The following is a 27,157-nucleotide window of genomic DNA, read 5'->3' on the forward strand; positions in this document are numbered from 1 at the left end:
ATTTACTCCTCCTGCTATGGTGGCCTTGGCCACACTTAGAGGGTTCTCAGTCAAGGCACCTGAGGCCTGTGTGTAACCTGGGCCCTGCTGCCCATGTTACCTGGCTCATACCCAAGCATTTCTGTCTACTGCTGACTTATCAACAGCAAACTTTGTCACTGGCTCTTCATCAGCTCCCTATGACACCTTCCTTTAAAGAGTAAAGCTATTTCAGTTTCCCCAATCAGAACAGCCCCCAGCACAGCTGTTAGTACTCAGCACCTAGAACTTCCCTCCCTGTCTACTGACTGCCTCCTAGGGAGCTAGGGGCCCGCTTGACTCAAGTCATGGAGGGCTAACTTTGGTGGCTGAGACAAACGGAGGGCTGTTTGTTTCTCTAGGGCAGAAAGCCCAGAAGAAGCATGCCTCTGAGTGGCATGCTGGGTCACAGGTTCAGTGAGGACCTGCAGTTAGTGCTCTTGGCTTTCCCGTCATAGTCACAAGATTACTGCTGCAGCAAATGCCAGGACCTCAGGTCGAGGCACCCCAAAAGAGCAAGGACTAGAATGGCTGTCCCTCTTATTCAGAACACAACCATTTAAAAATGTGTTTCCTTGAAGATGTTTGCTTCTGGGTCATTGGTCAGAACTAGGTCTTACACCCCTCTAGCCTTGAGGGAGGCTGGACAGCCTTTCCAGTAGAAATTAGCAAGGAAGGGGTTGGGATGGGGTTAGCTAATCCATAGCAGGAAAAAGCTGGGATACAAAAGCTGCTGAGAGGGCTGAAAGCAAGATGGCTTTTGTGCCTGGAACTTGGTCATCTGGTCTGGGCTGTACCTTTAAATAGGTCACATGCCACATTACAGAAGAGGGGAAAAAAGAAAAGCCCAGTGTGCTTCCTGCTCCTGGGTAGTATGGCCTGTGTGAACAGGAGTAGCCTTTCATCCACGGATCTGAGCTCCAAGCAGCCTGACTGCAATGGGGCTGGTGGATGCTGAAGCAGGCTCTGCCAGCGGGCCAGGGGTCCTGCCTCTGGCCATGAGAAGGCCTAGTGTACTCTGCAGTGCAGGAAAGTTGTTCATGGTGTATTCTGAGCAGCCTGTGAGGATGCAGCCTCACAGACCAGATGCAGCACAGCTGGCCTCTCCAAGTTTCCTTTAAACAGCAGGAATGCCCCCTACAGTGTGCAAAGAACCACTGGCTCCAGGCTGCTGCAGGCTTCTTTCCTAGGGGAGTGGAGTGGTCTAATGAGATATTCAAAGAGCTGTCCACAAGCGCAGCCTCATGACGAGAGCATCTGGAAAGGATGTGTTTTCTACAGCCATCGTGAAGCCTTTCTTTCAATATCTTTCTTCATTTTGACAAAATACAAATATTTAGAGGCACCAAATAAATAAATAAATAAATAAACCCAAAAAACCAAAACCAAAAACCAAAAACATAACCACAACATTTCAGGTAACCTGGAGTTTTGGTTCATTTTTCCAAAGGTAAATTATTACAGTTGTTTGAAATGTGGCACTAACTGTGGAAAAGTATCATGCTGAGAGGAACAAATGGCTTTTACTAAGGGCCTCTCTTTTGTCCCTTTCCTTGCCATGGGCATACTGAGCAACACTGCTCCAACAGTGACTCTGTTCCATGCCCCTACCTGTCCCCTCCACCCCCCCACCCCCCCCCAACCCCAATCTTGGGTTGGGAGGAAACAGCCAGCTCATGGCCAGCTGCACCTGACCTTGGCTGCCCTGCTGGCTCAAGAACAAGGCCAGCACACTCCACACCCTTGGCGCATGCCCCCAGCTTCAGGTAAGCCCTTTCCCAAGCAAACCCAGAGGAAGACAGGCTGCAAGGCCACAAGGCCACAAGGCTCAGGCAGCATCGACTCACTGTAGGGGTCAAGCGAGAGAACACACCTGGCTCTGGCTTGAGAGCTGGCCTCACCAGATGCCCTCAGACCCAGCGGCCCTCACTTCTAAATGGTGTCTAGTGGGGTGAGGAAGCCTGGGAGCTTTCTGATTGGGAAAGACTGCTCATCGATAAGCACTCAGTGGATGCCTGCAGCGTGAGCAATAATTGCTGCTGGAGGATTTAACACCTTGAGGCTTTCTTCCTGGAATTCATCATTAACTGGGGTCAGGGTGGATGCCAGCTCTGCCTGCCTTCCCCTCTCCAGCTGCGGCCTCCCACCTCACAGTCAGTCAGAGAATGACCGTCTGCCTGCCAATTAGAGCCTGCTGCTTCTGTAATGGGAGTAAAGCCCCTTGAAAGGCTCTCCTCAGCCCTTTAAGGTGCTCTTGGGGTGTCTACCTATGGCTCCTCCTCCACCCAGCAAATGTGCACCTGCAAGCATTTCCACAGAAGCATGGAGGCACAGCCTTTTCGCCCGTGGCTCTTTCCCAGTGGAAGGTGGGTCCCAGTGTGTGGTTTCTGCTGGTCCCCACCCTCCCACCTTCCAGTAACATCAGTGAGGCCATTGTCCCTGACCAACCCATTTTGTTACATGGTTAACTCGCTTTTGTTGTTGTTGATCCTATTCTGTTGCCATTGTTATTGCCTTGGGCCTTCTGTGGACAGAAACAGAAATTCCTGATGTCCTAGACTCCGAAGACCCCACCTCCCCACCCCCCCCACACTCATCAGTCCACTCAACCAGTTCAGACTGAAATCAAACAAACCTATCCTGCTTTGCCATTTTTAACATAATGATTCTGTCAACAGAGTTATTGCCTGGTTTTTTGTTTTTTGTTTTTTAAGAAAATCTCAAATGTTCACTCTTACCAATAAAGACTGGGAGCCAGATGCTGGGGTGAGAGCCTGCTAGCTCAGAGAGGCAGAGAAAGCACCCAGCTGACCTTCCTCCTCACCTGACACCCCAAAAGGAAAAAAAAAAGCAGCTCTCTTCCACAGCAGTTCAAAACACTCGAGGACAAGTGTCTCTCCCTTATAGTTCCCGTGTGTCCCTAACTGTCCTCCTGTCCTCCTGAGGCCGAGTGTCTCTCCCTTATACCTCCCATGCGTCCCTAACTGTCCTCCTGTCCTCCTGAGGCCAAGTGTCTCTCCCTTATAGTTCCCGTGTGTCCCTAAGCGTCCTCCTGTCCTCCTCCTCCCTATGGTCACTCCTGCTCAACTGCATGCTTGCTCTCCCTGTTGACATATGGCTAATTTTATTTAATTCAATCAGAAAGCTCTTAGATTAAAGGTGTGAATTAGAGCTGAGCCACACCACAACTGGAAACAGGCATTTCTAGTAAACAGCACAATCTCCGGGTTTACAGTGTGATCAAATATCCTGAACCAAGTCCCACCCACACCGGGTAACTCCAGAGTCACTCCTCTGCTTTGAAGAAGTGAAAATTAACTGTGGTCACTCTGCCCCTATAGTCCCAGAGTTCCTGTGTGTTCCGGATCACTCTCCCACAGTGCTGCCCTGAAGGGACATCAGGGCAAGTTTTCAAGATTATCCAGCTTTTGTACCATGGCCAGGCCTCTGACACTGCCCATCTTCCATCCACCAGACAACCCTATTCAGCATCCACTAGAGTCTGGACCTGAGTATCAGGTACAACAGAAAGAAAATCAGAAGCAGCCCCTGTCCTCAGAGAGCTCTGGCTTGTGGATGGAAGGGACAATTCAACATCAGGAGGGAGAGGGCTTATAGTGTAACAGCTCACACAGGAGGCAGGGCAACAGAGCCTGACACCCACGTCCTAATCCTCTGAGCCTGGACATATGCTGGGTTACGTGGTATGGCACTTTGCAGAGGGGATTAAACACAAGGCCATTGTCTTGGTGTTTCTATACCAAGGAAGAGACACCATGACCACAGCAACTCTTAGATTTATTATTTATTATGTATACAGTACTCTGCCTCCATGTTCACCTGCATGCCAGAAGAGGGCGTTAGATCTCACTATAGATGGCTGTGAGCCACATGTGGTGGCTGGGAATTGAACTCAGGACCTCTGGAAGAATAACCAGTGCTCTTACCCACTGAGCCATCTCTCCAGTCCCGACCACAGCAACTCTTATAAAGGAAACTGTTTACATGTGGCTGGGTTATAGTTCAGAGGGCTAGTCCGTTATCATCAGGGCTTGAAGTACGGCAGCACGTAGGCAGACATGGCGCTGGAGAGGTAGCTGAGTTCTACACCTGGATCAGCAGATGGCAGGAAGAGAGCGTGGCACTGGGCGTGGCCTGAGCTTCTGAAACCTCAAACCCCATCCCCAGTGACACACTTCCTCCAAGGCCACACCTACTGTCATGTGTCCTAATCCTTCAAATAGTGCCACTCCCTATGAACCCATGGGGGTCATTTTCATTCAAACTACCACAGCCACGAAAAAAGGCGGATATCTTAACTAGCCCGTTTTATCAAGGCAAGATATATCGATGAAACAATGGCTAAGAAGGCAGTCTGCAGGAAGGGGCCCACAGCAAACAAAGTAAGCAGCCTCCAGCAAGGAAACCAGACCCTCAGAATCTTCAGAGGGGACACGGGTGTCTAAGGCCCGCTACCACTTTCCTAGCATACTCTGGACTTCAGAATTACTGTCTGTGGTCAACTGTGGAGGAAGCCATAGAAAATGCACCCACTGTCTAGAGGCAGCCTGCCCATGAGCTCCCAGTGGGCGCAGAGGAGAGCAGGAAGCAGGGTGGTGAGGAGGAGAACACAGCCTGCGTGAGGCAGAGATGTGCTATGACAGAAACCACAGAAGGCAGGAAAGAACAAGGTGTCAGCAGGGCTGCCGTTGGGTGTGAGCTGATGTGAGGGGCTTGGTTGGCATCGGGGGATACAGAGGCAGGAGGATACTGCAGGCTCAGAAACACGGCAAGTACAGGCTTTGTCCTATTGGTGAGGAGAAACCTCAGCAAGATTTTAAACCAGGGATGACCTGCTTAGTCAGGTCCATGTTACAGAAAGGGCCTTCAGGGACCCTGCGAGGACCTCGTCCTGCCTTGGTCCTCAGGCTTGGTGGTGGTCAGGTGGTCTCCATGCCCAGGAAGCTAGCCTTTGTTCCTGCGCACATCTGACCTCACTTGCCAAGTAATTTGAAGTTGGCCGGTGTCCCACACACTCAGTTCCAACCCATCATGCACACCGTGGCCATTTGTCTCAGGTCCTCACTGAGACACGGGAAGGAAAGGGAGCCAGGCAGGTTAAGAGCCATCGCATCGCTGCAGAAATAACGTGTTAACGCTCATGGCTTGGGAGGCTGTCAATTTCCCCTCCCCTGCAGTGAGTGCTTCTGACAGCAGACCCCGGAACGGGGCTGCAAACATCCTGTTTATTACAGACATAAAGCAGGTGGCTTTGGGCAGAATGGAAATGGATTCAACAGTCCTCCTCCATGCCTTTCGTTACACAGACCTCTTGACCAGGCTCCTCATCTTAAAGGGAACAAGAGTCAGGGTTTGCATCTGGGGCTGGGGGAGGGCTGGTAGCCACAGTTTTCAAGAGCCTGGGTGATCATTTTTATCTGTGTGAATGTGTCAACTTCTCTGAGGCAATCAACCTCCATGAGAACTCAGCCATTTTTTCTTTTTAACTTTGTTGGCTCTGCCTGTTGTTGCTATGGGCACCCAGTACTGCTAAGAACAAAGGCACAGGCCTCTGTGTCGCTGTGAAGATCCTGTGCCAGCCTCCCCTTAGAGGAAACAAACATGCCAATTAAGCACTCATCCTAATTATGAGAGTCCCAGGGAAGCAGGCAGCTTCAGTTTTGAGAACTTTCCAAAGGTTTCCGAGGAATGGAGGGAGCTCCCTTGCCATGCCACACTTGTGTGAGTCTGGGGCTCATCTCAGCTGCCGCTCTAAGTGGAGCTTAGTAATAGCTACTGGGTTTACGGAGCAATAGGCTCCACACTGCGCTAAGGATGCTGCACATATTGAGGCTAATCCTTCAATGCACCTGGAAGGGAAAGGCTAAGGCTTGCATTCTAGTCAACAGCCTTGGTCACTTCTCCAAGCCTCAGCGAGATCCACGCAAAGTGGAGATGATTACAGAGACCCCTTCAGAGCTCTCATGAGGACTGGGGCAAAGCCCTGCACAGTGCCTGGCCCCGATAGGGGACGCCATCTGGAGGGGGGGGTCTGTCTTCGTTACTGTTCTATTGCTATGAAGAGACACCAGAACCAAGGCAACTTTAAAAGAAAGCATTAGATTGGGAGTGTGCTTACAGTTTCAGAGGGAGTCATGGGAAGTCATGGAAGTCCACAGGAAGTCCCATGTCAGTCTGTGGATAGCAGGGTTTGACGTGCTGATCCACAGACAGTGGGCAGAGAGACACTGGACCTGGTGTGGGCTTCTGAAACCTCAAAGCCAACCCCTAGTGACATGGGTACTCCAACAACGCCACATCTCCTAGCCCTTCCGAACAGTTCAACTGGGACGTGAGCCACTGGAGGTGACTCGCACTCACAGCACCACAGGGTCCTTCCTGAAGTTTCTTTCTTCCTCGAGTAAGGTATAACAACACAAGAAGTCCAAAGACACAGAACCGAGTCGAGAGTTATTCAAGTGAAAATAACATGACACAGGCCAGCACACAGACTCCTGTGAGGGAAGGGCATCCCAAGCAGAGTCTGGCTACCCCTTGGAAAGCCTATGCTTTTATATCCTTAAACTTACGTTTCTGGAAGGTCCGTTCTATCTGGTTAAGACCTTCGGCCTAGGCCTAGAACCCGACAGAGGGGCTTAGCCAGCTCTGTGTATCCAGGGATTTAAACCCTGCAACATCCCAACTCCCCCAGAGGCTCTCAGCTGGGAGTTTGGGGGAGGGGAGGGTTGAGATTGGCTGGATTCATTCTGTTCCCAGAGTGCCAGTTTCTTGTGATAAAACCAGACCTAAGTTTGAGACCTTTGTCTGACATACTTGAGCCTTCAACCACGAAACCTTTAGCCCCCGTCATGTAAAAACCGAAGAATTAGCTCTGTCTCTCAAGACATGGTCTCTTCAGTCAGCCCACACACAGAGCAGGAGGCCATCTACTTATAAGGTTAGGGTAGCTTTGGGATATGTCCACTCCATTAAATATAGGGCGAGGGCTCCATCAAATAGATGAGAACATATAACCTAGCCAGCTTTCCAAGAGAGCAGCATCAAATGCAAATTAAGTTTGGGTTAATAGTGAAGTGGGATGCAAAAAAGAGTACTCTTAAGATAAAGCACTGAGCCAGGCGTGGGACACACCTTTAGTCCCAGCACTTGGGAGGCAGAAGCAGGTGGATCTTTGTGAGTACAAGGCCAGCCTAGTCTACAAAGCAAGTCTAGGATAACCAGGGCTGTTACACAGAGAAACCCTGTCTCGGGGGAGGGGGAGGTGCAGGGTGTGGGGTGTGGGGGGGGAAGAAAAGAAAAAAGATCAAGCACCGGCTAGTAGGCTGAACCTGAGGCGGCTGGGTCATAAAGATCCAGGGGTTGGTGACCCCCAGCGAGGGAGGGGCCACTTCCTCGTTACCTAACTGGAGGTCTGGGATTAACCTCCTTTGGTTGAGACCCTTTGGACACCTCCATTTTTATAGGGACCACAGGATCTAAGGGGAGATATGTGGAACCCAACTGGTCCCCAGAGCACCGAATCCTCCAGAGATCCTCCTGAAACTGGGTCAGGGTCTCGGCAGCGGCCTTTGTCTTCGTGGACATCCCTCCAAAGTGGCCTTCTTGTCTACAGAGGAACAGTCTCCAGGCCTGATGGGTTTCTGGGTGTGGGAGGACCCTTTGTCAGGTTGTTTCTCATTAGCAGCTATCGGCTCTCTTGTCCGGCCTTCTCCTGTCCCTGACTGTAACACTATTATCAACCTGGACTAAGTCAGCTTGGGACTGACTTGATCTGACCACAGCTTCTGGAGCACTCAGGGGCGTCTGGGGATGAGTGGGTGAGAAATGCGCCTCTTAGGAGGATCTCCTCTTTTCGGTGGTCCTGTCTCTGTGTTGGTGAAGGTTACTCTGGCCTCCTGAAGTGTGTTTAGGAAGGCACTGGGGGAGCCCTTGTCGTCCTGACAGATGAGGGAAACCCGAGAGTATTTCAGAGCCCTTCTATGATACAAGGCAGCAGGGGGCTCCTGAGCCAGTCACCCCTTTTACTTCCCAAGTTCCATTCAGGTTTCTGAGAGGGGACAGCTTGGTCCCTATTAAGTGTCCTGTATTTGTTAATCCTTCCTTCGACTTGAGCAGTGGAGAAGTCACTTCCCCTTCTGGACAGCTTGGTCTCAGATCCTTCTCTTACCTAGAGGGGTGACGGTTTGTTCCAATAGTGGCAATTCCAGTTCATGGAGCTGGTTTAATTTGTGGAAGAACTGTATATATCAATCAGGGTTTCCAGTATGGATTCCTCACTGCCACGCCCACCCTCCACCCCAACCTTGGTCAAGGGAAGATACACGGCTTCCTGTCTTGCCGGTGTGATTGAACAAGGACACAATCCTGTCGGGGGCGCAAGGTTATTGGGAGTATGCAGCAGTGTGTATGGGTTGGGGAGTCTTTTCACCATTTCTCCTCCTGGTCAGGGGATGGGTCTTCTCCTGGATGAAAGCATAGCAATGGTAGGGTGTGGAACTGTAGTCTGAATTCTCTGCTAATTCACAGTGGTTCTAGAGGTAGAAGGAAAGCTGGGCAGAGGGGAGTACAGTCTGCTCTCTTCCTACAAGCTCAAGTCTAACTGCAGAACAGTGTTATAATAATTCTTGGTCCAATTTGGTGGCTGTTTTCTTTACTTGTTCTTTTCTAGTTTTATTTTCATACCGGGCTACAGGGCCTTTCAGGGTCACTAGTGGGCATCTTCTTGGCATGAGGTGGGTCAGACCAGCTCCTGGATTAGAGCCTGTGGACCACCTTTCTGTCTTATGAAAATGTGCCTTGCATAAGCACCAGGCGCCTTGGAATGAGGTGGGGGCTTCCTACCATGAACACTAAGAACACTGATCTAGCAGTTCAGCCTTGCTAATGGAGGCAGTCTTCTCCCCCCAACACTTTTGGGGTAAGAGAGGTACCAGCCAACCATATTCTTAGCTCCCTTTGCAGCTTGGCCTGGCTGTGACTGACCGTAATTGGAAGATAGCCTTCCCACAGGTCCTGAGTGAGGCCTCAAACGATGCTGTCCAGGGGGGCTTTCAGTTCATTTCTTTTTGGAGGAAAGAGTTACAAGCTGAGAAGTCTGAAGACACAGCACTCTGTCAAGACTTATTAAAGCGAAAGTCACACCATCCACAGCCCAGCAAGCAGAGTCAGGCTTTTCAGTTCTTCTAGTTAGGCTGTGGGGCAGCGTTGGTTTTCCTCATTCTTTTGCGTGGACAGGCAGAATGCAGTTGCTGGTTGGGGGACTTGATTAAAGTAGGGATCAGACTGGGTAGTGCAGAGGTGTGAATTTTTAACGACTGAGGACAAGAACACAGAAGTAAGCCATCTCGTGAAAGACAAGCGACTCCATTCCTAACGACCTGCCTCATTTGGGTCTGGTTTCCTCCTATTCCGCTTTACAGCATCCTTCCGAGCCCTTGCCTGGTCCCCGTCACGGTGCTTAACACACAGTTCCCCATCTCTGCACCTGCTTCCAGATGCTTGCTTATTCTGCTGGAAAAAGGTTCCCATCATTTTTCTAGCTGCCTATGTGTAAAACCTGGCAGCCCTTGGGCACACAACCTGCATCCTCCTGCTGTCACATAGGCCACTCAGACTTGCATGCCTCATGACACACAGTAGAAGGGAGCTGGATATAAAGTAACCAAGGCACATTGCAGTTGGTGGCCGTGTCTCCTAGACTTTTTTGTCCTTAAGCATCCTTGAGGCTTCAGACAGGTTCTTCCCGCTCTATCTAAAACTAGGGCACCAGGGCACTTACCCAATCACTGCACACACACACTAATGAAGGGTCTGCATCCTCAGAGGACCCTGACTTCATTATAAGTATCATTTGGACTGTGGTTTGCCCTGCTTGCCAAAGGGCTGTCCTAGAGGATCATGGGAACAAATACCCTAAAGAGAGCTCTGATCCACAGTGACCTGGAAGAAAGAAGTCACCTTATGTCATGAATATACCACTTGCCTAATAGTCATAGGCACCTGTCAAATCTGTACCACAGAACCCACTGAGCTGCTCCCCACTTTCAGGGCAGCTCACTCTCATCTCACTTTAGGATGTCTCCTTTACTTTGCTACATAAACCTTTGCTTAAACTGTCTACATCTTGCTGGGTCTGGTGGCATGCTCTTTTAATCCCAGACCTTGGGAGACCGAAGCAGGCAGATCTTTGTGAGTTCTAGGCCAACCCTGGTCTACATAGCAAGTTACTAGACATCCAGAGCTACATAGTAAGACCCTGTCTTGGGAGAAAAACAAAAAAACCAAAACAAAACCAACCAAACTGTCTATGCCTCTTGCTATTAAACCCAGAACCCTGTGTTTGCTAGACAAGAATTCTATCATTAAGCCAATCCTTACCTCAGTTGTTTGTCTCTTAGCTAATTTTTTCCTTCTAGAAAACAAGAAGCAAGAGATCCCATGAGAGTGAGATGGTACCATGTAAAGTCTGCTCTTGCCCTCCAGGTATGGCTCAAAGAGGAGACCAAACATTTATGAGCTCAGATAGGGTAGAGTCTCCTGGTCACTGCCTGAGACTAATGCCCTTCAAGTCAGTCACTGACTCCTTGCCTCTAACTGGACAACCACTACCCTTCCAGTTGCCTGGGAAGCAGGGAGAGGCTGGCTGACTAGCTAGGACATCTCCAGGAGAGAGACTGAATGTGATTTGCTGAGCACGGGGTAGGCCCATGCCTATCATCCCAGCACTCAGTGGGATGATGAGGCAGTGGGACAGTGGGTTTGAGACTGCCTGGACCACACTGTAAGACCCAGGCTGACTTGAGTGACATAGGGGAGACCTTGTCACAAAGCAAGCCAAAGCAAACCAAAATGAACAAAACTCATCTCTCCTACCCTCGTCCCTGCTGCTTGCAATGTGATGGTTAGAGTAGGGCAGCTATATTGGATGCTGAGGACAAAAGCCAACTCCAGCTGGGCAGAGAACGAACGAAGACAAACAGGAGCCTAATACCACACTAGCCTGAGGCCGCTGACTTCTTGGTGTCTTCAACATGGAGGAGAAAAACCCTACTACGCTACCATTGTTTTCTTTCTTTTTCCTGTTTTGTGCAACTGAACAGGATTCTGAGGGAGAGACAGCTAAAGAATGTTGATCTAAGTAGCACAAAGAAAGAAAGAAAGAAAGAAAACGCAAAAATTTCACAAGTTTCTGTGGCCTCAGTTAAGTTCATTTTATATGCAGCAACTCAAGTGCATATCATTTGAAAAGAAAAATACACCTAAGGAAAAAAATCTACTGTAAGTTAATTTTTTCTATGAATTTTTCATGGGTAGAAAAGTCCTTACTCAGGGCTGTGGAAACCTGAAATGCACAGAGGCAAGCCTGTTCCTGTCTGCATCACAGAAACCCAGACGCTGCCACATTGACTCCCCAAAAAGAGACTCATTACCCAGTGCCGCTGTGATGCTTCAAGTGGGCATTTGCCATATGGCTTGGTGCTTTAATCATTTCCTGGTACTTGACAAAAATGAAACACAAGAGTTTTGCAAGGAGCTCGTGCTCGTAGATGGGTCTTTCCCAAAGAACAGCTGTCCCTCAGAGCTGACTTTCTCGATTTGCAACGTGTGGACACGACACTCAAACACTTACAAGTGAGCAAACCCTCAAATCACTTGGACTAATTCCAGACATCAGAGATTACAAAGTTTTAGCAATGTTCTGAGGGCTCAGCTGTCTATATGCTCCAGCCAAAACCTCAGAACCACCTGAGTCTGAAAGGAGGCCATGCGGAGGTTACCATCAACTGAGGGAGAAAAAGGACATGAGAAAGATCTGTCTCCAAAGCTCACAGAGTAAGCCCCATGCCTCCCTCACTCTTGCCCTCACTTCTGCAGGTGACACCAGGATCCACAGCTCTGGTCTTACTCCTGCTTACAGGTGCCCGTGGGACCATAGCAATGTGCTAACAAGCTAGACAGACATGCACACAAAACGAAGAACTTCCCAGCTGAGTTACTTTGATTGACTGTTAAGAGAAGACAGGTAACTTGCATTAACAAACACCCCCAAATGTTAGTATATCATCTGCTTCTTATACACTCATTTCATGCAGCTTGGAACTCCACTTTGTAAATATTTATTCCTCAAACTGGGACTCAAGACAGGAGATCAACTACCACCTTGAATAGAGCCAGTCACTAGCAGACATAGAGGATTCTGGGAGGTCTTTTTATCAGGAATTGGACCTTGGGCACAAATTGGCACATGATATTGCATGGACTCCATGCTACTAAAATGAGCAAGAAAAAGTGTCCTAGTGGAAGGCTGGAAACATCTAACTAGCCTGTGAGCAGCAGTTGTGGAAGGTAGAGATGGTGTCCTCTTCCAGGACAGAGGCAGCTGTGGTCACTGAGCGGTATAAGGAAGGTGATGCCTGTCTTTGGAACGAAGGGCAGGCAAGTCTGTCATTCATAAAATATTTGGGATCCTGAAGCGTAGGACTTGTCTTAATTAGGGTTACTACCACTGTGATGAAACACCATGTTCAAAGCAACTTGGGGAGGACAGGGTTTATTTCAGCTTACACTTCCAGGTAACAGTCCATCACTGAGGGGAGTCAGGGCAGGAACCTGGAGGCAGGAGCTGATGCAGAGGCCATGGAGGGGTGCTGCTTCCTGGCTTGCTCTCCATGCCTTGTTCAGCCTGCTTTCTTATAGCACCCAGGAGCACCATCCAGGGATGGAGTCACCCATAATGAGCTGGCCCCTCCCCATCAATCACGATTTAAGAAAATGCCTCCAGGCTTGCTGACAGCCTGTTCTTATGGAGGCTTTTTCTTAATTGAGGTCCCATCTCAGATGACTTTAGCTTGTGTCAAGTTGACACAAAACTAGCTGGCATGGCCGTTCTTTTGTAACCAAATCCACTGCTTATGAAGCTGTCACCTGACCCTCCCTTCACCTTGGGGAACTGCGGTAGAAGATAGTGGCACAGGAAAATCCCGATACCCAGATGCTGCTACAGCTGCTACATCCTTTGTCTCTGCCAGGATTCCTATGTCTTCTTACAGTGTGTGTGAGGCTGCCCAATGCCAGTTTAGTAATTTGTACAGAGGGTGAACTGTCAGCTCCTTTGCCATTCTTGAAAAATATGAAGATAAATTCAGGATTGCCTCGATGACCCATTAACTACTATAGGGGAAGAACAGCTGAGGGACCGTCAGGAAGACTTCCAAGGCCCTGACCACACTTGCTCCACACTCCACACAAATATATTACTCCTGACAGAAAAAAACTCAGACGAGAGAAACTGTTTATGCAAGTGTGGCCTGGCTGCCCTTGTATGGAAGGTGATTAGGGCATCCTGAGCCTAGTGGGAAGAGCCTACAGTGGGACTAGGGGTGAAGGCAAGGCAGGGAAGGGCACCCAGAGCTATGCTGGATTATAGGACATAAAAGCTTTCGGGAGTTACAGCAACAGGTGTTAATGGGTTCCTGGCAACCATGTGGGGCCGAGCAGGAGTTGAATGCCATGTCTGTCCCATAAACTCACAGATCAGCTAGGCTTCTTTTTTGTTTAGAGGAAGGAAGATTCTGGCAATGAAGAAACAAAACTTGCCAAGGAATATGGTGTGACAGCTGCCTTTCCTATATGATCTCAAATCCTCTTAGAGTAGTTATTTTTAGACAAGCTTTAAAATGAAATATAAGAATTCTAACAGGGGCCGTGAAGAGGGTTCAGCGAGCAAAGTGCTTGGTACATCAGCATTGGGACCTGCTTTCAAATCTGCAGAACCTCAAGTGTGGGCCTGTAACCCAGCAGCCCCGAGACAGAAAACAGGAGAATCCCTAGAAGCTCACAGGCTAGCTAGCCTGGTGCATACAGCCGTGAGCAAGAGACACTGCCTCAAACAGAGGGGATGGTGAGGCCCGAGGACCGACATCCAAGACTATCCTCTAACCTCCACACAAGCTGTGGCATGAGAACACCCACACTTACACACACATCATGTACACATGCACACTATACATCACACACATCACATACACATACATACTACACATCACACACATCACATACACATGCACACTATACATCACACACATCACATACACATGCACACTATACATCACACACATCACATACACTTACACACTATACATCACACACATCACATACACACTATACATCACACACATCACATACACATGCACACTATACATCACACACATCACATACACTTACACACTATACATCACACACATCACATACACATACACACTATACATCACACACATCACATACACATACACACTATACATCACACACATCATATACACATGCACACTATACATCACACACATCACATACACTTGCACACTATACATCACACACATCACATACACATGCACACTATACATCACACACATCACATACACATGCATACTATACATCACACGCATCATATACACGTGCACACTATACATCACACACATCATATACACATGCACACTATACATCACACACATCATATACACATGCACACTATACATCACACACATCACATAAACTTACACACTATACATCACACACATCACATACACATGCACACTATACATCACACACATCACATAAACTTACACACTATACATCACACGCATCATATACACATGCACACTATACATCACACACATCATATACACATGCACACTATACATCACACACATCACATAAACTTACACACTATACATCACACGCATCATATACACATGCACACTATACATCACACACATCACATACTACACATCACATACATCATATACTTACACACCATACATCACACACATCATATACACTTACACACTATACATCACACACATCACATACACATGCACACTATACATCACACACATCACATACTACACATCACACACATCATATACTTACACACTATACATCACACACATCATATACACTTATACACTATATATCACACACATCATATACACTTACACACTATACATCACACGCATCATATACACTTACACACTATACATCACACACATCACATACACATGCACACTATACATCACACACATCACATACTACACATCACACACATCATATACTTACACACTATACATCACACACATCATATACACTTACACACTATACCTCCCACATCATACACACATACATGGATTCTAAAAACAACACCTATGTTTTAGTTTGTTTATTCTTTCACTTACCCCAATATGAAACAAGCTATCACTGCTGCCAAATTTCTCAAGGCCACAAGAGGACAATGTGAGGGCCTCAAAATACCAGTGAGGTAGAAACTGAGGCAGGTTCTCCACAAAGGCAAACAGGGCATCACACACAGTGGGGACGACATAACCAAGTACGGAGCCATTCTCGCCAGCCTCGCGCAACACCATCTCCTCTGGACCTGAGAAGCCCAGCAGCCTACCTTCTCTTCACTGAGCCATGAACAGACCACCATAGCGAGGAGCAGACAGCTGCAAAGCCAAGCAGAGGTCTATGAAATCAGAGACTGAGCCCAGTTTGTGGCTGTGACTAATTAGCAGTTCTAACTGTGCTCACCCAACACCTAGCTAGAGGCATGTGTGATCACTGCTGTGTTGTGTGGAAATGAGACCTGGCTGGTGGGCAGTTCCAGTCATGACTGAAGCCTCGCTGAGGGTGAGGCCCTTCCCTTGTTATTCTTTGGGACTCACTAGCACTATTGAGGAGCATGCCCTGGCCTAACTGAGACTACAAACCTGCACTTGACACCAGCAAGGCCCTCTGCAGGTCAGCTCTGAACAGACATGGCCAGCATCTCTCTCCATCACGATCACGCAGACCACTTCTATCTGGCAGGGGAGCTCTTCAGGGAAACATGCTCCGCACCTGCCTGTGCACACTCCTGAACTGCTGTCCTAATGTCTCTATAATATATTAACAAGCCATGGCCGAAGGGAGTTCTGCTGAGATAGGCAGTAATTTGAGCCATTTGGACCAAATCCTAGAATGCACACTGTATGCTGAGCCCCACAGTTTAGGAACATGTGCGTCTGCTGTGAAATCGAGAAATGGAAGCATAAGACATTAGCTTTTACATGACCAGGCCAGGGCTGAGTCCAAAACTGCTAACTGGCCTTTCATGGGGAGGATCAGAGTTAGAAGGCACAGACGCTGAGCACTGTCAAATCAATGTGAGCCCAGGAGCTCATCCTGTGTTTCAATGGTGCTTCTAGCCCGACAGGCATGCGCTTCCCCTGGCCTTCCGCCCTTGCTATTGTCCAATGCCCTCCATTGTTTTCTAACAGTAGAACACCCGAACACCCGTGTGTCCATCTGGACAGTCTGAAAACTATCTCATTGTTTGAGTGTAGTTTGCTCTACGTGGAGGGGGGGGGCAGGCAGCTTCTCAACCTCCTTTCAGCCCATACACAGGTCACAGAGCTAAGCAGCTCTAATTAAAGAGCCGACAGGCCACGTGCTGAGGTGCATCAGAGTGCATGATGTTCATGCCAGCAGTCTCTGGTTCAAGGAGTGTGTCAGCTGGAGATTTTGTCTGACCAACTCTGCCATCTCACCTCTGAGGCCAAGTTTTCAGAGCACAAAGCAAAACACCTGGCTTCTCTGTACATAGACATTCTTCTAAAGAGCTCAAAGGAAACACCAAGCATGTCCCAGTCATAAATTATATTGGAAACTAAGACCCAAAACCCCACACAGGATAATGCCCCCAAATAAACCATATTATAGACCACAGACTAAATGTTACTTTTATATATATAAAAAAAAGTCTTTGCAGATGTCACTGAGGCTGTTGAGATGAGGGTGCTATGTGTCTCTATAAGAGGGAGAGAAAAGGGGATTTGAGACATACAAAGAGAAACCTGTGTGAAGAAACAATGGGAGAACCTGGGGGAGGTACTGAGGACAGCAGTAACAGGGTCACAAACTAAGGGATGTGTGACAATTATCTTGATTGACAACTTGATGGAATTTGGGGTTAGCTAAGACACACGTCTGCATGTCTGTGAGAGGGCTCCCAGGGAGAATTTACTGTTGATTGGGCAAGGTTCTCTTCCCTCAGAATAGGCAGCACCTTCTATATGGTGGGCTGGATATAAAGAGGGCTGAGGGGAAAAAAGCTGTGTATGCCTGTTAGCCTTGGCTTCTTGCTGGTGAGTGCATCTCTCATTGCTGTTGTTGCTAGTGTCACCATCCTCTACTGACACTGGGCTCCATTTCTTCAGCCTTCCAATGTGTACTGAAGACCATGGCTCTCTAGAAACCTTCCAGGTCTCCAGGTCAGCCTGGGACTGCAGAGGCATCCAGATGTGTGGACTGAGCGGTTATGGGTCTCATATGGTTTCCAGTGTGTAGATGGTCACTGCTGGACTCTCCAGTCTGTACTGTATAAGCCAATCTAATAAATTCCCTCTTACAATATATGCGCATTCTATGTGTACTGTTCCTCTTGGCAACCCTGATCAAGAAAGAATGCTGGAAGCCATTAAGGCTAAAACAAACAACAGACTCCCCTTGGTGCTACCCATGAGAATGTGTCCCCTGACGTTGCGATTTTGGTTTTTGGATTCTGGTTGTAGACTCCTAGCCTCCAGAACTATGAGTAAATATGTACATTTTAAACTACCAAGTTTGTGGTCCTTTGTTATAGCAGTTATTGGAAACTGATTTATCACAGAGGTATTGGTAGGAGGCATGTAGCTTTGTACAAAAGCTATCCTAAAACACCCTGGTTTCAATGACTATATGTGCATGCATGTACACATGCACACACATGTTGCTGTATGATTGAGTATTCTATGACGTTATGAACAAACATCTATTCATTTCAGATAGGGCACTGTTGACAGAACAGAGTAGTCATTTCACCAAAGTTCAACTTAGTAAACCAATGAGTTTTATTGGGGTTACTTCCAGAAGTGTGGGTTGGGGTTGCTTACAGGAGTCTGAATGACTCAGAGGCAGCTGGGTCACTGAAAAGCCCACTCCAGCTTGGATCCCTTCTCAGGGACACTGCTACTATCGAGTTCTCTGCAAAAACTTACAGGCTAGACGCGTTAGAGAGTCTCCTCTCCAATACAGGTTACACTTGTGCAGCCTTTGGGAGAGGCTTTTTGAACCTGGTTTCAGGAACTTCTTGAGACTTGTCTGTTGTTTATTCCTGAGTCTCATACCCTCCACTTGCCTGCTCATCAGGACACAATGTTTTCATTTGGAGGAAACTTACACATGTCTGCAGGTGTATGTGGAAGCTGGAGATCACATCGGGCTTTCTTTGGTGGCTTTCTATTTATCTTCTGAGACAGGGTCTTTCATTAAACTTAGTACTCAGTGAATGGCTGGGCTAGATGGCGGGGGTCTGCCTATCTGGCCTGCATATCTATCTCTACCCTAAGCTTTAGAAGTTTCTTATCTCTGCCTTTAGCTTTAGGGGTCTCCTTTCTCCACCCTTAGCTTTAGGGTGTATGTCTATCTCTGTCCTTAGCTTTAGGGGTATGTCTATCTCTGTCCTTATGTTTAGGAGTTTGCCTATCTCTTCCCTTAACTTTAGGAGCCTCCTATCTCCTCCCTTACCTTTAGGGGGGGGGTCTGCCTATCTCTGCCCTTCCTGTGCTAGCATTATAAATAGATGATCAAGCCCTTTTTTATTATATGGGTGCTGAGGATCCAAAATCAGATCCTCACCCATTAGCCAAACCATCTCCTCATGCCCTCCTTGGTGGTTTTTAACAGAACTCAACTTCAGCCTCGAGCAAGTGGGCTACAATAGAGCTGGATGGTAGGCATCTACCTCCTAGCTCTGCGTGATGCTCTCTGCTGAAGCAGGAAGTAGAGAACATGAAGAGAAGATGCTTGGTTCTTACAACTAACATCTGAACGAGTAAGTGGGAAGTGGGCAGAGCATAACAAGTAATTAAGCAACTTCCCACAAATGAGCCTCACAGTGCAGCTATGTCTGTGTCTGTGTGTGGGCGTGCGTCTACGTAGGAAGAACATCCAGAACAAATGACGTGTCATTATTTACAAACATGACCAGCTCTCTACAAGAACTTGTCAGTAGGCTGTTCTCCGAAGGTTTGTCTACAATAATGAAAAATCAGAGGCCTGTATGCCTGCCCATAGAGGACTGGCTAAATGCTGCATAATTTCATATAGCTGTTAAAAAGAGTAGCATGTATATATTGATATGACAGTAAATATTAGGTGAAGAAATGAAGGCAAGTTTCAGGCAGAATTATAGCACTGTCTCATATTAGGCAAGGCAATCTATACTAATATTAATACACAGGAATGACACAATATACATATGGATCTATGCATATTTACAAATTCATCAGGTAGGTATACATCCAATGTACAATAAGCTGCGGCACCTCTACAGAAGGAGCAGAGTTGTTGGGAGAAGGCAAGCAGAGTGGACTCACTCACTTGGGCTGTGGCTGTATCATTTCAAATGGAAATGATTTTCCTTACATACTTTTAAATGTTTCTGTTTTATGCTGCTCTGAGAAGCATGGTGAAATATGCCGTTCTGCTCCATTCTACCCATGCCGTGGACCATCTCCTAGTCCAGACTGGCTGGTCTGTATACGCTGTCTGCCCACTAATCACTCAATAGCCACCTACTTTCTCAGTCTGATTTTTATAGCATCCTAATGTTTGTGCTCAAGTAACCTGTATTTTATTTGAAATGGCTCCCAGGTGCAAGCAGAGGGATGTTGGCTGGCAATTTGAGTATGCTAAAGCTGTAAAGTATTTCCTTGTACTGAAAGAGTGTGTGTGTGTGTGTGTGTGTGTGTGTGTGTGTGAGAGAGAGAGGGGGGTGGTGGTGGGGGAGAGAGACTCTGACTCTGAGTTGGGGAGACAGCCTGGCAGACAAAGCTCCTCGGGTGAGCACCTGTAATCCCAGCATGCCTATGGCAAGATGAAAGGCAGACAGAAGAATGCCCAGGAGCCATGGGCAGCTGGTCTGGCATCCGCAGAGGTGGACTAGACGCCATGCCTTAAAACAAGTGCACAGGGAGGACTGACACTTGAAGCTGTGCTCTGCTTCCATAGGCATGCCATGGTGCGCATACACACACACACACACACACACACACATACACACACACACACACACACACACACACACACATACACACACACACACACACACACACAGAGCCCCTGGGCAGGAGAGATGGTTAAGACACACACACACACACACACACACACACACACACATACACACACAGAGCCCCTGGGCAGGAGAGATGGTTAAGAGCCCTGGCTCCTCTTCCAGATCCATTCTAAGCGGCTCATAATTGCCTAAAGCTGCAGCCTCAAGGGATCCAACCCCCTCTTTTGGCCTCTGTGGGTACCCACACAAGTGGCATATACTCACAAATATACAGACACAAAATAAAATCAGATTTTAAGACAATCCTACGTGGAGGTCTACAGTGAGAACAAACGTCGTCTGCGGAACTGTGAGGAAGGACTGAGGAAGCTGTGCTGGTTTTCGCTCCTCATCCCGCGGCCACAGCGCTGGGACGTGCCTGCTTAAGGAAGGAAGTCTATCCCGCTCCAGTGTCCTGCGCCTCAGAAAGGGGGTTTGCAGGAGTCTTTCTACATATTTGGAGAAACAAACAAACAAACAAAAATAAAAATGGCATAGACATAAAACTTTTGGTCCTGTGTGGCATGCAGCCTGGAGAACATGGGCATGTCCCAGGGACTGCATCCCAGAGCAGTTCACAGACTCAGTAATGCCCCCCTCAGCTGCATGGAACCGTGCCTGAACATGATGTAGGAGGATTTCTCTGAGGGGCTCTTCACCCCCAAGGAAGGAAGACGTTTTTCCCAGGAAGCCAACGGTTCCTGCAGGGTTTGTCAGTGGCAGCCATCTTGGTTTCCATAGCTGCTGCCAGGAAAAGTACAGAGTTCTGTCATAGACTGAGAGAGAGCCTGGGATGAAAGACCTTCTGCCTTGTCCATATGAAACACTAGTTTGGATAACGTGACGCACGCTGCTCAACTGCACACCCAAGGGTTGGAGGACGGCTGGGTGTACACACTGACGCAGAGTCTACTGTGGACTCAGGGGCTCAGAAGAGACGGACAAGGGCACCTCAGGCCCCAATGCAGAGAAGTGATATCTAGACAAGAAATTACGATTCTTGCCAAGGATGGCAGTGCACGCCTTAAATCGCAGCCCTGGGAGGCAGAGGCATATGGAGTTCAAGGTCAGCCTGGTCTACAGGGAGTTCTAGGCCAGCCATGACTATATGATAGAGAGATCTTGCCTCAAAACAAACACACACTGCGATTCTAGTCTTTTTGGGGTACATGAGAGCATGGATCACTTCAGTCAGCAACACAAGCTATGGGGCGACTTGACAAGTCCCTGCACACACGCTACTTGAGATGGCATCTCGTGAAATGACTGGGCTTTGCCTACTGAAAGAAACCAAGCCCCTCTTCCTCCCATACAAGATGAACTGTTTATTCTTCAAAGCATATTTTGTCAAGTTTTGCCAAAGTTTTAAAATCAGTGACACTTTAAGATTCCTTATAGAAGTTTCAAGACTTTCATCTCCTGTGTTTAAAACAAACTGTCAGGCAGATGCCCAGGATCAGAAACAAGGCCTCTCTATGGTAGCGACTCTATCTCGAAGGACTGTTGTTAATTTAAAAGTATGGCCTAATAAATGTATATTACTAAACTTATATTTATTACCATGGTATTTTCTAACCTGCTATCAATCAAAAAAGACACAGACACCTGTTGTATTTTTTAGACCAGCCCTCCCCTGGGGCATGGCAGATATTACTTCCCAAGCTGTTTTTTACTTCCCAAGTCCCCGTATCCATGTTTCTAATTACTTCGACGGGGCTACCTCCCATCTGTAACCCCAATATACTCGTTCATGTGGTCCATCTCCTCCATCCACGCCAACCTCTCCACCTAACCCATCTAGGCGGCTCCGTTCCCTCCTTGTCCAATACCTGTCCACTTCTTCTCCCAGGATCCTTCTCTCCCCAAGCCTATGCTATTCTGCCCTGCCCACGTTTAGGACTTTTAATCAGCCAAGCAGGAATAATGTCTTAGGTGAGGTTAAACAGCAATACTTGGGGTATGTGACAGTTTGCTCGTAACTAGTAATTAAGAATCTGAGGTGGGGTAGGGGGCAATGAATACAAAGCACTAGACCACACGCTAACAAAGGATGAATCCCCAATGAATTAAAAATTTTAGTTCCATTTACTTCGTGCTTCCACTCGCAGCGTTAACATCTGAGTGGAACCCCACCTGTCTTGCTGCCGAGGAAACTGACAGGATAGGATGCTGCTTAGTCTGGCTCTCTGAGAAGCCAGTTAGGGTGAGAAGAGAGCTCTAGGCTCAGATTTCCAGCTTAGCGCTGAGATTTCTAGCATAGGGTGCTAGAATGCAAGCTCTTCAGTTCCAGACTGTCGGGGGTATCTAAGGGCTGTGTTACTGTGGTTAGCCACACACCAGGCCCAATGAGACAGGCACGTGGGGACAAACATGGAAGACCCTCTCCCTGAAGTCAGGACGAGGACACACACACAGCTGACTCAGGGCAATGTTCATCCATTTCCCTCCCTCCTGGTGGCCGAGGTCACTGGCATCATTCAGGGTGAGATAGGTCCGTCTCGCCTCTAAAACCCTTTAGAGCTTTCACGACCACTTACAGACAGAAAGCCTGACTTCTCCTCCACAGTAGGACTCAAGATATAGCCAGAGAAAACTGCTACATGGCTTTAAAAAAATTCCCCCTCTATGCTAACTCAGAAGTGATTATTTAAAATAACTTCCACTTTAATCCAATGTGAGCCTTTCAGCCATAAAAGGAAGACATTTTGGGAGCTAAGAAATTTCGCACCTTTATCACAAGTGTTCTGAAAGCTTAACTGGGTTTTTGTAGAAGTGGTAAGGACATAGGACACTCAGGTCACTTTATGAGAACTTGGATGGAAGGCATGGTACACAAACACCCGCGAGAGCCCCAAACACTTCAGAAACTAAATAATGGTACCCACCACATGGCGTCCATCTTGACTCTCCTAAGAAGGCCCCACTTTTCCTAGGGCAGTGTCTGGGTTAGGTAAAAACCAAATAGATTATGAACTCCACAGATGACTCCACATACATTCGTTGTTAGCATTCTGCTTCAGTCTGCCTACCTGTGATGTCATTGCTTACCTGCCATGGGGGCGTGGCCCTGCCCAGGGCTACATAAAAGGACAAACCCTCCTTGTGGTCCCTCTCTACTCCCTCTTACTCTCTCTCTCTACCCTCTCTCTCTTTTCATTCTTCCTGTCTGTCTCTGTCTGTGTTTCTCTCTGGGGTACCCCTCCCCACACTCCTTCTCCCCCATGCTCATTTAATAAACTCCTCTATAACATATTATCTGCTGCCTGGTATCTCTTATTATATCTTATTATCTGTTATCATTCTCTTTACGCTAAACATAAAATTCATGACAATAACTCAAAAGCTAGCAGCTGCTCTGAGAGGTCACCCTAACTAACATGTGTGGTGCTAAGAGGGTGGAAGCTAAAACCGTGTGGTACTTTTATCTGCAGATGCTGTGGCTCACCTTCTGTGGCTCTGAACTGCTCTTTCATCAGATATGATGAGATTCCAGGTTCCTGAGGATCCTCGGGACATCTCCAGGCCAATTTCAGAATGAAGGTGGCCCACATTTGCTGCCTGTGTCTAAGGGCCAAGTAATCCTGGACCCTGAGGAAAAGCTGTAGAACTAGCGTGTGATCTGGGCAAGGCCCTTACCAAGCACATAAAGGCACTCTGTCCTTGCTTTTCACACTAGATACTGTTACTTCACCCTGGCAGAAAGGACTGGAACCCACAGCTGTGAGCTAATACGCTTAAGGTTGCATGACAAAATGAGCTAGGACTGGCCGCTACCCGGCTGGCTTCTCCAGGGGTCTGCTGGATGGGAGTGAACAAGCAAACTAGAGGTAGTAACTGCTCCTCTCAGGCGCTCCCCTCCCCCACCGTCTGGTTCTACTCTCACGTGCCCAATTGCACTGTGTGTTAAGCTCTCCAAAACAAATTAATTCCACCTTAATTTCAAAAGCAAGAGCAAAAAGATGGCCCATAGCCTCTTCCCCTAGGAGACCCAATAGGCCCTGCCCATGCCAGCCCTCCCACGCTCCCACCCTCCAGGGAGGCTAGGGACACTACAGAGCTAAGGGCAGCTTTGCTTTTCTGAGAGCAAAAGCCTCTGCTGGAAGTCTGCTAGTTCAAAGGCCAGTGCAACGAAGAGATACCAGGCAGGATGCATCTCACAGAGGGGCAGCAGGTCCTTAGAACAGGAAAGAAAAGGATCCAAAGTTCAGAATGGATGGCTTGGAAAGCACCTTCCTCCTATTTTACCAAAATGGTGGAGTTCAAATGCTAGAGGAAAGGACAGAGATCAGGGATGTCAGAAGTTCAAAAATGTCACAAATGACTGCTATTACTGTCACTTTCTGTGCACACTGCATCCTGTAAAAATACATGGGAGAATCTGCAAGCAAATGGGTGGAACTGGAAAAGATCATCCTGAGTGAGGTAACCCAGGCTCAGAAAGACACCCAGGGCACGTACTCACTTGTAAGTGGATATTAGCCATAAAGTACAGGATAACTATGCTACAATCTACAGGCTCAAAGAAGAGAAGCAACAAGGGGGGCTCGAGGGAGGATGCTTGAATTCCCATTAAGAAGGAGAAATAAAATAGACACTGACAGTGGAAGGAGAGCTCTCATACCAGGCGGCCTCAGTGGTGAGCAAGGCAGCCATGGCCAAAATTAAGGCTCTGGACCTGCTGGGCAAGAAGGAGGAGCTGCTGAGACAACAGGACGATCTGAAGGTGGAGCTGTCTCAGCTTTGGGTCGCCAAGGTGACAGGTGGTGCTGCACCCAAGCTCTCCAAGATATGATTCGTCTGCCAGTGTCCTCACTGTCATTAATCGGACTCAAAAAGAAAACCTCAGGAAATTCTACAAGGACAAGAAGTACAAGCCTCTTGACCTGCAGCCCAAGAAGACTAGCGCCATGCGCCGCGGCTCGCCAAGCACCAGGAGAAGATGAAGACCAAGAAGCAGCGGCGGAAGGAGCGGCTGTACCCGCTGCGCATGCGTGCAGTCAAGGCCTGAGGTGGCAACGACAATAAAGTGCAAGACTGAAAAAAAAAAAAAGTGGAAGGAGAGAGGGGCCTGGGTGAGAGATGAGTGGAGGAGAGGGGGATTGGGTGGAGGGAACCAGGTTTGGGGAGAACAGCGATAGGGGTGAGAGGGCTGGGAGAAAGAAGGGAACTTGGTGTTGGGGCATCTCTGGGACAGTGTGGAGGCCTGGGATTGGGGAGGCTCCTAGGAAGATATGGGGATGACCCTGGCTGAGCCTCCAAGCAGCAGGGGATACTGAGACTGCAGTGGCCACATCCTGTAGCCTGGCAGGACTTCCAGTGGGGGGAGGGGCACACCAACACCCATAAAAGCCTGGACCCAAAATCTGTGCTGCCTACAAGATAAAAGAAGGAACAGAGATTGAGGGAACGGCCAGCCAATGCCTGGCCAAACTTGAGACTCACCCTATGGGAAAGCTCTAACCCCTGACACTACTAATGATACTCTTCTATCCTTACAGACAGGAACCTAGCATAACTGTCATCTGAGAGGCTTCATCCAGCAGATAATGGAAACAGATGCAGAGAAGCCACAGCCAAACATTAGGCGGAACTCAGGGAGTCTTGGGGAAGAGTTTGAGGAAGAATTGAGGAAGCTGGAGGGGCCAAGGACACCACAAGAAGACATACAAAGCCAACTAACCTGGGCTCCTTCGAGTAGACCCAATCAAGGCACTCCTGGGCAGCGGGGCAGGGGGCGTAGGGGGTGTTGGTACCCGGGGGTGGAGGATGGGGGTAGTGGGTGGGAGGGTGGAACTGAGAGGAGAGGAGGGAATAGGGATGAGATTGGGATGTAAAATGAATAAACTAATGGAAATAAATAAATAAATAAAAATACATGGTGGGATGAACTGGTCCCTCAGAAGTCATCTTGCAGATAAAATGGGACTGGGGAATGGTTTTTGTTGTTGTTGTTGTTGTTTGTTTGTTTTTAATTTCATTGATTTATTCATATTACATCTCAATGGTTATCCCATACCTTGTATCCTCCCATTCCTTCCTCCCTCCCATTTTCCCCTTACTCCCCTCCCCTATGACTGTGACTGAGGGGGACCTCATCCCCCTGTGAATGCTCTTAGGGTATCAAGTCTCTGCTTGGTAGCCTGCTACTCTTCCTCTGAGTGCTACCAGGTCTCCCCATCCAGGGGATGTGGTCAAATATGGGGCACCAGAGTTCCTGTGAAAGTCAGACCCCACTCTCCACTCAACTGTGGAGAATGTCCTGCCCATTGGTTAGATCTGGGTAGGGGTTTGAAGTTTACTGCATGTATTGTCCTTGGCTGGTGCCATAGTTTGAGCAGGACCCCTGGGCCCAGATGTGCTCATCATAATGTTCTTCTTGTAGGTTTCTAGGACCCTCTGGGTCCTTCTATTTTGCCATTCTCCCATGCTTCTCTCACCTAGAGTCCCAATAGGTTGTTCTCCCCTCTGTCCCAGTTTTCTGGTAAGTGAAGACTTTCATGGGACATGCCCCTTGGGCTAGTGTGCAGATATAAGTGAGTATATACCATTTGACTCTTTCTGCTTCTGGGTTAACTCACTCATTATGATCATTTCTAATTCAATCCATTAGTCTACCAATTTCGGGAATTCCTTGTTTTTAATAGCTGAGTAGTATTCCATAGTGTAAATGTGCCACAGTTTCTTTATCCAGTTTTTAAAATTCAAATGCAAAACAATCTGGCACCTCTCAGTGGGTCACAGAACAAGAAAAAAAAGGAGGGGGTGTCATTAAAACCATCATAATTTTAAAAACTGTCCAGCTAAAAGGTAAGTGAAAGCAGAAGTCATAAAACGGTTGTGTGAACTGACTACTATTTTCTAGGTACCTAACAGATGGCTTAGCAGCAGGTTGGTGGCCACCATCTTCCTGAATCAGCCTCAGGCATAAAAACA

General features: G+C 47.9%; 1 protein-coding gene and 1 pseudogene across 6 annotated transcripts in view; one reads left to right on the plus strand and one right to left on the minus strand.

Moving 5' to 3' along the window:
• The window catches only part of NMNAT3 (nicotinamide nucleotide adenylyltransferase 3), a 115,262-nt gene that overhangs the window by 60,790 nt on the left and 27,315 nt on the right, over window positions 1-27,157 (minus strand). The gene's annotated exons all lie outside the window — the stretch shown is intronic.
• LOC311580947 (large ribosomal subunit protein uL29-like) lies at window positions 24,864-25,254 on the plus strand (annotated as a pseudogene). Its single transcript has one exon. The product of its transcript is annotated as a large ribosomal subunit protein uL29-like (transcript).

This window comes from Acomys minous (genome assembly GCF_964271855.1).
Source record: "Acomys minous genome assembly, chromosome: 13".
Lineage (NCBI taxonomy): Eukaryota > Metazoa > Chordata > Mammalia > Rodentia > Muridae > Acomys > Acomys minous.